The following is an 11,060-nucleotide window of genomic DNA, read 5'->3' on the forward strand; positions in this document are numbered from 1 at the left end:
GGCAGTGTTCCAGCGCCACCGAGAGAGGGGGGGAGAGCCCCCCTTCTTCTTCTTCTTCTTCCTTGACCTTCCCCCTAGATGGGAGAAGGGTTTACCCTCTGGTCCATGGTGTAACGCCCACGATGCGGCTATATCTCCCACGTGTCGGAGCACGACTTAGAGGCATAACCGCATTGTAAGCAATGTCGCAAGTGAGGTAATCTTCACACAACCCATGTAATGAATAAGAAAAGAGGTACATAGTTGGCTTACAATCGCCACTTCACACAATACATGAATAAAGCATTACATCATCCAGATACAATCAAGGTCCGGCTACGGAACCAAAATAATAGAAGACTACCCCAAATGCTACAGATCCCCGATCGTCCCAACTGGGCTCCACTACTGATCAACTGAAACGAAACAACACAATGAACGAGATCTTCATCGAGCTCCTCCTTGAGCTCGGTTGAGTCACCTGCACGGTTTCATCGGCACCTGCAAGCTGGTTTTGGAAGTATCTGTGAGTCACGGGGACTCAGCAATCTCACACCCTCGCGATCAAGACTATTTAAGTTTATAGGAAGGGTAAAAGTACGAGGTGGAGCTGCAGCAAGCGACTAGCATATATGGTGGCTAACATACGCAAATGAGAGCGGGAAGAGAAGGCAAAGCACGGTCAAGAAACTATGATCAAGAAGTGATCCTAGAACAACCTACGTCAAGCATAACTCCAACACCGTGTTCACCTCTCGGACCCCGCCGAGAAGAGACCATCATGGCTACACACGCGGTTGATGTATTATAATTAAGATCAACTTCAGGTTTTCTACAACCGGACATTAACAAATTCCCATCTGCCCATAACCGCGGGCACGGCTTTCAAAAGTTCAAATCCCTGCAGGGGTGTCCCAACTTAGCCCATCACAAGCTCTCACGGTCAATGAAGGATATTCTTTCTCCCAAGACAATCCGATCAGACTCAGCATTCCGGTTACAAGACAACCTCGACAATGGTAAAACAAGTCCAGCAAGACCGCCCTCTGTGCCGAAAAATCCCGATATGAGCTGCACATATCTCGTTCTCAGGGCACACTGGATAAGCTAAGCATACGGGAGCCAACGTAACCCAAGTTGCCAAGGGAAGGCCCCGCATGGTGCTCTGGGTTGGACCAACACTTAGAGAAGCATTGGCACGGGGGTTTAAATAAAGATGACCCTTGAGTCGGCCGACCCAAGGGAAAGAAAAGGCTAGGTGGAAAATGGTAAAACCAATGTTGCGCCTTGCTGGAGGAGTTTTATTCAAGGCGAACTATCAAGGGGTTCCCATTATAAGCCAACCATGTAAGGAACGCAAAATCAAGGAACATAACACCGGTATGACGGGAACTAGGGCAGCAAGAGTGGAACAAAACACCAGGCATAAGGCCGAGCCTTCCACCCTTTACCAAGTATATAGATGCATTAAGTAAATAAGATATATTGTGATATCCCAACAAATAATCATGTTCCAACATGGAACAAACTCCAATCTTCACCTGCAACTAACAGCGCTATAAGAGGGGCTGAGCAAAGCGGTAACATAGCCAAACAACGGTTTGCTAGGACAAGGTGGTTAGAGGCTTGGCTTAGAAAATGGAGGCATGATTATGCAAGTGGTAGGTATCGCAGCAAAGACATAGCAATAGAGCGAGCATCTAGCAAGCAAAGATAGAAGTGATTTCGAGGGTATGGTCATCTTGCCTGAGATCCCGCAAGGAAGAAGAACGAGTCCATGAAGAAGACAAACAAACGTAGTCGAGCGGATCCTCACAAATGCGGCGTTATCGGAACCAACCCGAAGAAGTAACACCGGAAAGAAGCACACAACATAGTAAACAACCACTACAACAACATGGCATGATGCACAACAAGTATGATGCATGTCCGGTTTAATGAAGCATGGCATGGCAAAGTGCACAAACAGTCCTACAAATTAAGTGGAGCTCATTATGCAACGGAGTTGCATATTGAAGAAAACACCACATGACTTATTTAGTTCTCTCTCGTTTATGTACCCAACAATATTAAATGTTGTTAAACATGGCAAGAGGGTGAAGCAAAGAAAACTACCTATCTAGTCAAGTTTAAATGAGGCCGGAAACAACAAACAACAATTCTGGACAATCCTCATATGCATATAGTAGGTTTGTTACTGTTCTGCCCTAAACCATATTTTAGAGTTGTTTAACATGCAAAGTAAAGTCACCACGTTAAACTAGGCATTTTTCTACCCCATTTACATATAAAGTTTGTTAGGTTTGGAGCTACGGTTATTAAGTTATGAGATAAATCATTTTAACAAGTTATTTAAGCAAATTTAAATAAACAGCATTTTAAACATTTCAAACGTGAATGAAAGTGGCATATTATTAAACTAGATGAAATTCTAAGCAAGTTTCATATTAAGTTTGTTTTAATATGATGCACCGTATGTGAGTTATTATATGCATGTTGTCTAGGGGCTTTTTTGTAAAACTGCAAACTCTGGGATAAAAGGAAAAAAACACAACAGGAAAAAAACACGCATGGGCCGAAACTGGGCAGCCCAATAGTGCAGGGGGGGCTCGGGTGCTGCTCACCACGGGCCTCGGCCCAAAACTGTGGAGAGGAGGAGGCCGGTAGGGGGCGCGCTGGGCCGGCCTGCTCGGCTCGATTGAAAGGTCAACGCAGCCTGGTGCGGCGCTCGTCGTCTCGTTTCAGTGTAGCGAGCTGCGGCGGCGCCTAGAGCAGAGCTCCGACGAGAGGGCAAAGGGGCGGCGAGGTGTGGGACTTGGCGTGGAGCGGCGACAGGACTTGCGGCGGCGGGCGAACAGGGAAGGCCTGCGAGGACCAGTCTCCGGTGGAGCCGCGAGGAACTTGGCGTGCGGGCGCAGCGATGGCGAAGGAAACGTGCATCTCGTCTTCCCTGTTCGATGCAGAGGAGGCACGCGATGGGTCCTGGTGCACTGGTGGCTTTCGGTCGCCGGAGGCGTGAAGACGACGGCAGCGACGCGCACAGAACTCCGGCGAGGCGATGCAGATGCGGGGGAGACGGTAGCGGGCGGCCGGCGGCGGGCTTGAGCTCCTTGCAGCTTCCATGGCGTTCTCCTACGAGAACAGAGAGGACGGGAGATGCTAGAGTGAGAAAGAGAAGAGGAACCAAGGGAGGAAGGGGACAGGAGGAGAAGGGAGGCGAGGCCGGCCTGGGAGTGCTGGTCGCCGACGGCGACATGGTCATGGATGAGGAGGAGGTTGCGGCCTCGGACGCCCGCGGGCGCAGGGACACGTGAATCGCTGGTTGAAGGCGACTGGAGGCCGGAGGCGGCGCTGGTTGGGGATGAGGAGGCCCTTGAGCCAGAGGCGCACGAAGCTTGGTCGGCCGGCGAGGAAGGAGGCCGCGAAGGAGCTCCGGTCGCCGGCCGGTGCTCGGGCTGCAGGAGGTGGACGAGGGGATCAGGGGAGGCGCTGGTTGGTGGGAGAGATCGAGAGGATTTTGGATCGGGGACGCACACACCGATTGGATGGGGCTGGATCCCGAGGTGGGAGATGTGGCGGCGGCAACGAGTGGATGGGACAATGTTTCTAGATTTTAGGGTTGCCCATTATTTATATTGTAAAGTGATTTAGGGTAGAGGCTAACACGTCCCTACGATCGCAATCGGACGGTCGTGAATAAAATAGCTAGGAAGTCCAATTAATAAAACGGAGATGTTTTGTAGATGTTTGGGGATGATCCAGGCACAACGGTAGCGACAGTCCGAGTCGGGTCCGGGACAGCTGTCGGACGCGCGTGGGAGGAGGTCCGAAGCACTTTGCAAAGAGGGGTAGGCATGGGCCTAGGTGGACTGTGAGGAAGGGCTTGGACTGAGAGGAGAGAAGAGAAAACGGCCCGGCAACAGTTTTCGAAGACCGAAAACGTCTGACGTTTTGACCGGCTATAATGCCGCTATAGTTATCCGTTGGGGCATCAAACGGACTCCAAATGCGATGAAACTTGACAGGCGGTCTATGTGCACTATAATAAGACCACACGCCAACTTTCTACCCAATCCGAGAACATTTTTTGGCCACTTATAAAATAATATCTCGGACATGCCGCGGGCGCATGCAAGTGTGTCTGGGCTCAGAACGGACAACAGAAAGAACTGGGGGAAACCCGGACGGATGCAGGTTTTGAAAACATGATGATGCAATGCACATGATGACATGACAAGATGCAACACGCAAGCAAATGACATGGCAACGACAGCGAATAACTGGAAGCACTGTTCAAGAATTCACCCGATTAATCAGTTAATGGGCCAGTTAATCGCTACTCATAGCATGGCCAAATCGAATAACACCTATTCATCGCGTTAACTTGTTAGGCGGATTAATTGGCAAGTTAGACAAATTAATCGGTTGTCATGTCGATCAATCCTTGCTGGCCCATTAACGGGAGGGCAAATAAAGCCCAAAATTTTGGCCCATAACCCCTTCCGGACCCATGCCACTCCTTAATAGATAGGATTAATAATTTTACCTCCTCTCTATGCTTTTTCATGTGTGTATGGCAGCATATTTTGGTATACTACATAGCTGGGAGGATGAGAGTATGGTATAATACATTAAAAAATCAAGATATATGTTGGCAAGTTTCTATTCAATCTATGGTCGACCGATTAATCTAGTTAATAGGCCAATTCACCGATTAATCGCTACACCTAAACTGACCGAGCAGCTACCAGTTAACGATTTCTTGAACATTGACTGGAAGACACCTGGCGGAACGGTCTCGGGGCGTTACACATGTCCTCCATGGCGGCGGAGGGGCGAGAGCCCCTCCGAGATAGGATCTCTCTCTCTCTGTTTCCTTACGTTTCTGCGCTCCCTGATTCTGCCATTTCACCATTTCTTAAATTCTCGGAGATCCGTTACTTCGATTCGGCTGAAATTTTGAAACGATTTTATCCGGATATTGGCTTTCTTATGGCGAAAGAAGGGCACCAACCAGCTTACGGAGTGGCCACGAGGGCCGAGGACGTGCCCTACCCCCTGGGGCGCGCCCCTCACCCTCGTAGACCCCTCGGGCATCGTCTCGCGTTGATTCCATTTCCCAAAATTCACATATATTCCAAAAAAATCCGTAAGTTTTTATCTCGTTTGGACTCCGTTTGATATGGATTTTCTACGAAACAAAAAACATGCAACAAACAGGAACTGGCACTGGGCACTGGATCAATATGTTAGTCCCAAAAATAGTATAAAAAGTTGCCAAAAGTATGTAAAAGTTGTAGAATATTGGCATGGAATAATAAAAAATTATAGATACAACGGAGACGTATCAGCATCCCCAAGCTTAATTCCTACTCGTCCTCGAGTAGATAAATGATAAAAAAGATAATTTTTGTTGTGGAATGCTACCTAGCATAATCTTGATCATGTAATCTAATCATGGCATGAATATTAAGACACGAGTGATTCAAAGCAATACTCTATCATTTTACTTTAAGATAATAATACTTCAAGCATACTAATAAAGCAATCATGTCCTTTCAAAATAACACGGCCAAAGAAAGTTATCCCTACAAAATCATATGGTCTGGCTATGCTCCATCTTCACCACACAAAATATTCAAATTATGAACAACCCCGATGACAAGCCAAGCAATTGTTTCATACTTTTGATGTTCTCAAAACTTTTCAACTTTCACGCAATACATGAGCGTAAGCGATGGATATAACACTATAGGTGGAATAGAATATGATGGTGGAGGTTGTGTGGAGAAGACAAAAAGTAAGAAAGTCTCACATCGATGCGGCTAATCAATGGGCTATGGAGATTCCCATCAATTGATGTCAATGCGAGGAGTAGGGATTGCCATGCAACATATGCACTAGAGCTATAAGTGTATGAAAGCTCAAACTGAAACTAAGTGGGTGTGCATCCAACTTGCTTGCTCATGAAGACCTAAGGCACTTGGGGAAGCCCATCGTTGGAATATACAAGCCAAGTTCTATAATGAAAATTCCCAATAGTATATGAAAGTGATAACTCAAGAGACTCTCTATATGAAGAACATGGTGCCTCTCTGAAGCACAAGTGTGGTAAAAGGATAGTAACATTGTCCCTTCTCTCTTTTCTCTCATTTTTTTTCTTTTTTTGTAGGCTTCTTTGGCCTCGATCTCTTCTTTTTGGGGGGGGGGGGGCGGGCTTCTCTGGCCACTTTTATTTTGATAACCTCACATGGGACAATGTTCTAATAATGATGATCACCACACTTTTATTTACTTACAACTCAATATTACAACTCGATACTAGAACAAAGATATGACTCTATATGAATGCCTTCGGCGGTGTACCGGAAAGTGCAATGGTCTAGCGTAGCAATGAAATCAAAAAACGGACAAGCCATGAAAACATCATGCTAGCTATCTTATGATCATGCAAAGCAATATGACAATAAATTCTCAAGTCACGTATATCATGATGATGGAAGTTGCATGGCAATATATTTCGGAATGGCTATGGAAATGCCATGATAGGTAGGTATGGTGGCTGCTTTGAGGAAGATATAAGGAGGCTTATGTGTGATAGAACGTATCATATCACGGGGTTTGGATGCCCCAGCAAATTTTGCACCGACTCTCAAGGTGAGAAAGGGCAATGCACGATACCGAAGAGGCCAGCAATGATGGAAGGGTGAGGGTGCGTATAATCCATGGACTCAACATTAGTTATAAAGAACTCACATACTTATTGCAAAAATCTATTATTCATCGAAACAAAGTACTACGCGCATTCTCCTGGGGGGATAGATTGGTAGGAAAAGACCATCGCTCGTCCCCGACCGCCACTCATAAGGAAGACAATCAATAAATAAATCATGCTCTGACTTTGTTACATAACGGTTCACCATACGTGCATGATACGGGAATCACAAACTTCAACACAAGTATATCTACAATCCACAACTACCCACTAGCATGACTCTAATATCACCATATTTATATCGCAAAAGTATTGCAAGGAATCAAACATATCATATTCAGTGATCTACAAGTTTTATGTAGGATTTAATGACTAACCATGTGAATGACCAATTCCTGTCATCTCTCTAAATAGATATAAGTGAAGCAAGAGAGTTTAATTCTTTCTACAAAGATATGCCCACGCTCTAACAAATATAAGTGAAGCAAAATAGCATCCTACAAATGGCGGTTTTATATGTGTAGGGAAACAGGCAATCCAAACTTCAAATGATATAAGCGAAGCACATGAAGCATTCTATTAAGCCATACTCAAAAGATATATGTGAAGTGCAAAGAGCATTCTACAAATCAACCATGGACTATCTCATACCAGCATGGTGCATCAAAGAAAAGTGAAAACTAAATGCAAAATATGATACAAGATTTGCACATATCACATGAACGAAACAAAACCGAAAACATACCGATACTTGTTGAAGAAAGATGGGATGCCTTCTGGGGCATCTCCAAGCTTAGACGCTTGAGTCTCCTTGAATCTTTACTTGGGGTTCCTTGGGCATCCCCAAGCTTGAGCTCTTGCCTCTCCTCCTTCTCCTCATATCGAGACCTCCTCGATCCTTAACCACTTCATCCACACAAAACTCAACATAAAGTTCGGTAAGATCCGTTAGTATAATAAAGCAAATCACTACTATAAGTGTCAGATTTCGGGTTCCGGCAAAACCCTTGAGGTTCGAACACTGGGTTGCGCACAAATATCTCTCCTCCCTCTAGCTAACGCCCTCACCGCAATCTCAAGGCTCAGCGTGTCGAACTCGCAGAACTAAGGGACACAAGATTTACACTGGTTCGGGCCACCGATGTGGTGTAATACCCTCCAGTGTGGTGTGGTGGATTGCCTCTTGGGCTGAGGATGAATAGATACAAGGGAAGAAAAGCCTCCTGAGGAGAGGTGCTCTTGTTCTTGGCGAGTTTTTGTGGTGGCCTTGGTGGAATGTATCCGGTCCAAGATGAGATGATGCCTCTACGGTGGTGGCTAGTCCTATATATAGAGGCTCGGGTCCTCTTCCCAAATATTAGGCAGGAATGGATCCCACAATAGCCAATTTGAAGGGGGACAGTTAGTACTAGCCATCCTGACAAAAGAGGGTCTTCGCCTGCCAAAGGCTCTGGTGGTGACGCCTTCCTGGGCTCCACGGTGACCTTTCTCCTACCGTCCTGCCGGTCTTGGTCTCGTTGCACCGATATGGAAACCTTTGCCTACTTCCTTGGGACTCCTCGCCTGTGCTTGGCTCTTAAGCACCAAAGAGGAAATGAGGACACTGCGTGCGCTGGCGCCCGCCTGGCCTTGGTCGTCATGGCTTGGATCACAGGAACCTCGCGAGGTGCCCTTGCCTTGATCTCTCAGCCCCTCGCGAGCCAGCCTGGTGAGGCCGCCCTCGAGGAGTTCTTGCGTCGTCCGCCTCGCGAGGCTCGGCCCCTCATGAAGGTCTTGAGTGTTTGCTGGTGAAGATGGGCCATACGGGGCCACTGACGGAGCCATTCCGCGGGCCGCAGGCAGGCAAGTTTGGGGACCCCCGTTCCTAGGACGCCGTCAGTAGCCCCCAGGCCCAAGGCGCGCTCGGACCTGGCTTCGAGGCGAAGCCAAAGGGCAAGTGCGGAGCACCACGGGCCCCAATAGCCTGCGTCCTTGGTTGACACGTGGCGATTTATGGAACGTGGGCATCTCCGCTTCCCCACGCCGCCTCGGCAACTGCCTGACTTGACAAGTCCCCGCTGCATGCAGAAAAAAGGTCATTATTACCTTAGATCATGGAGGCCGGCGGTTGGCCTCCTCTTTGCTATAAATGGGAAGGGGGGAGTGGAGCCCCCGCCACCCATCTCTTCCTTCGCTCCTCTTGCTTCTTCTTATTCCTTGCTTCATCGCTAGCAACGGCACTCATGGAGCCGACACAGAGGTTCTTGGCCGCAGAGAAAGGAAACCCCCCCTCGAGCTTTGGCTGCAGCACGCCGACTGCGACGCCCCGGCGACTGGAGCGGAGGTCGAAGCCGTCTCCTCAGGAAAAATCTTCATGACCCGTGGCTGGGGCGAGGTCACTCGAGTCTGTCATGCGGAAGGCGCCCCTCGCCATCCACTTCGAGTATGACGGATCCTCGATGATGTTCTTCAAGGTCTTCGATGAGGAAGGCCGCCGCTTGGAGTGCTTCCTTGAAGGGGGTCGTCAGGACGGTGCAGCGGCCATCGCTGAGCCTACCGCTGGCTTCGCTAGTAGCTCCTCCAGCGCCAGCGGTGACTCCTGGTGGTCCAGCAATTCTCCCGAGCCCGGCGAGACTCCGGAGACGAGCGATGACAGCTACGTGCCCCCGAGCTCTCGCCACACCCGGAGCAAGGCCGCAGAGTCCGGCCGCCGCCGTCGCTGATCTGGATGGGGTTGGCGCCGGCCTCCCGTGGGCCACTATTGAAGATGGCGTCGGCCGCGCTGGTGCATGTAGGTAGGGCCCATAGAAACTTCCTTCTTTTGCTCCCTACGAGGAATCAAGATGGACCCCGTGGGGGCGTGTAAAGGGTCCGTGATGTTTTTTGGTGATATTATCCTCATTATGTAAATTAGCAAATGCATGTCCTGCTTTGGCTCGGTCTCCCCTTTCCAACCCCGCGGTAGCTTGGCGCTCTACGCCGACAGGTCCCGGTCCCCAAGCAGGATGCAGCCATCTCTGGTATGCCAGGTCGCGATGCCGTGGTCAAGGCTAGGAGGTGAGCGGCCCGGGGTCCAGTAAGAGCTCATGAGGCGCGATGCTCAAGAGGCCCCCTTTAGCGCGCAAGCAGCCACCGAGAGGTAGGAAACCGAGGCGACATCGCTGCTGCAGGGTTGCGAGGGCTGGGAATCTTATGCCGTAGTGCTCGGCCGACCGGGGTGCGAAACTTATCTTGGTAGTCCAGAGTCGGTTCCTTGCAATGCGCTAGACTAGTGCGCTGACGGCCGTTGTGTAGCCAGGTTAGCCCAGTGCGAGCCCCCCTCTCTTCTCCATGCTCTTCTATGTGCTCAACGTCCTCAGGTCCCGGCCCTCGAGCGAGCTCAGCCGCCGCTGGTATGCTAGGCCGTGATGCCATGGTCAAGGCCAGGGGGTGAGGGCTAGAGAGCCAGTAAGTGCTCCTGAGTCGCGATGCTCAGGAGCCCCCCTTTTAACATGCTAGCGAATTGCATGGGAGAAGTGGGAACCCGCGGTACCGCCTGATGCTGTCCTCAGGAGGTTCCTGCAGGTTAGCGTGAGGAGGGACACAAATTGCCACTACGGTTGTCGGTCTGCTACTATTCGCTCCGCAAGAAGGTGAAGGCACTGAGGGTCTCGTGAGGTGACTTGCGTAGGCGTGCTGCGAGCCAGAGCTCGACCGCATAGATTTGTCAGCGTTGCAGGGACGGCCCAAGCACAAGCGTCGTGCCGGCATGAGTGGCTCCCGTGGCGGGTGGCAATCAAGCAGGTGATGACTATAAATAACTCATGCATGGGAACCAGATAGCTTAGATAGATGTGAGAACAATACATGCCGCTGGGACGGACCCAAGTGGCCTGGGATGATGCAGCCCGAGGGGAGCCCCCAATAAAGTAAGCTAAAGACGTAAAAAGGATACATGCCGTGGGGACAGGCCCACGCGACCTAGGAATAATGCAGCCCAGGGGGCGCTCCCAGCTGAATGAACTTGGAAAATGTCACCTGGTTTTGTTGTCGAAGGAGCGTTGGGGTAGAGGAAGGCGTGCACTAAAGAAGCCGCTCCTCATGAGCCGCCAATACCCTGAGCCTCGGGAGGCTCTAGGGTCTCGGGTGGCTCCCTGAGGACTATCTCCATCTCCGCCAGGACCGCGTGATGCCTGGCCTCCTGGGTTGCCGGCATGCTCCTTAGGTTGCGCTGGAAGGCGGCTACCACGCTCGGTAGGACAAATGGCATGCGAACATAGCTGTGACGTGGACCCTCGCACCGGCTAGCGCGCGAAGGCCAGAAGCGCTCCTGAGATGCGGCCTTATTGAGCCCTGGGATGTCGATGCAAACGCGCAGCTCACCACCCTCGCCTAGATGGGGAGCTGC

General features: G+C 49.9%; 1 long non-coding RNA gene across 1 annotated transcript; it reads right to left on the reverse strand.

Moving 5' to 3' along the window:
• Positions 1–220: 220 nt before the first annotated feature.
• Positions 221–3,703, reverse strand: LOC147984996 (uncharacterized). The gene is made up of 2 exons (XR_015616376.1): positions 1,726–3,703; positions 221–487 (listed from the first exon to the last, which is right to left on the reverse strand). It is a non-coding gene; the product is annotated as an uncharacterized LOC147984996 (long non-coding RNA).
• Between the last annotated feature and the right edge of the window lie 7,357 nt (positions 3,704–11,060).

Source organism: Triticum urartu, chromosome 2A, assembly GCF_056163025.1.
Source record: "Triticum urartu cultivar PI428250 chromosome 2A, HENAU_Tu73, whole genome shotgun sequence".
Classification (NCBI taxonomy): domain Eukaryota; kingdom Viridiplantae; phylum Streptophyta; class Magnoliopsida; order Poales; family Poaceae; genus Triticum; species Triticum urartu.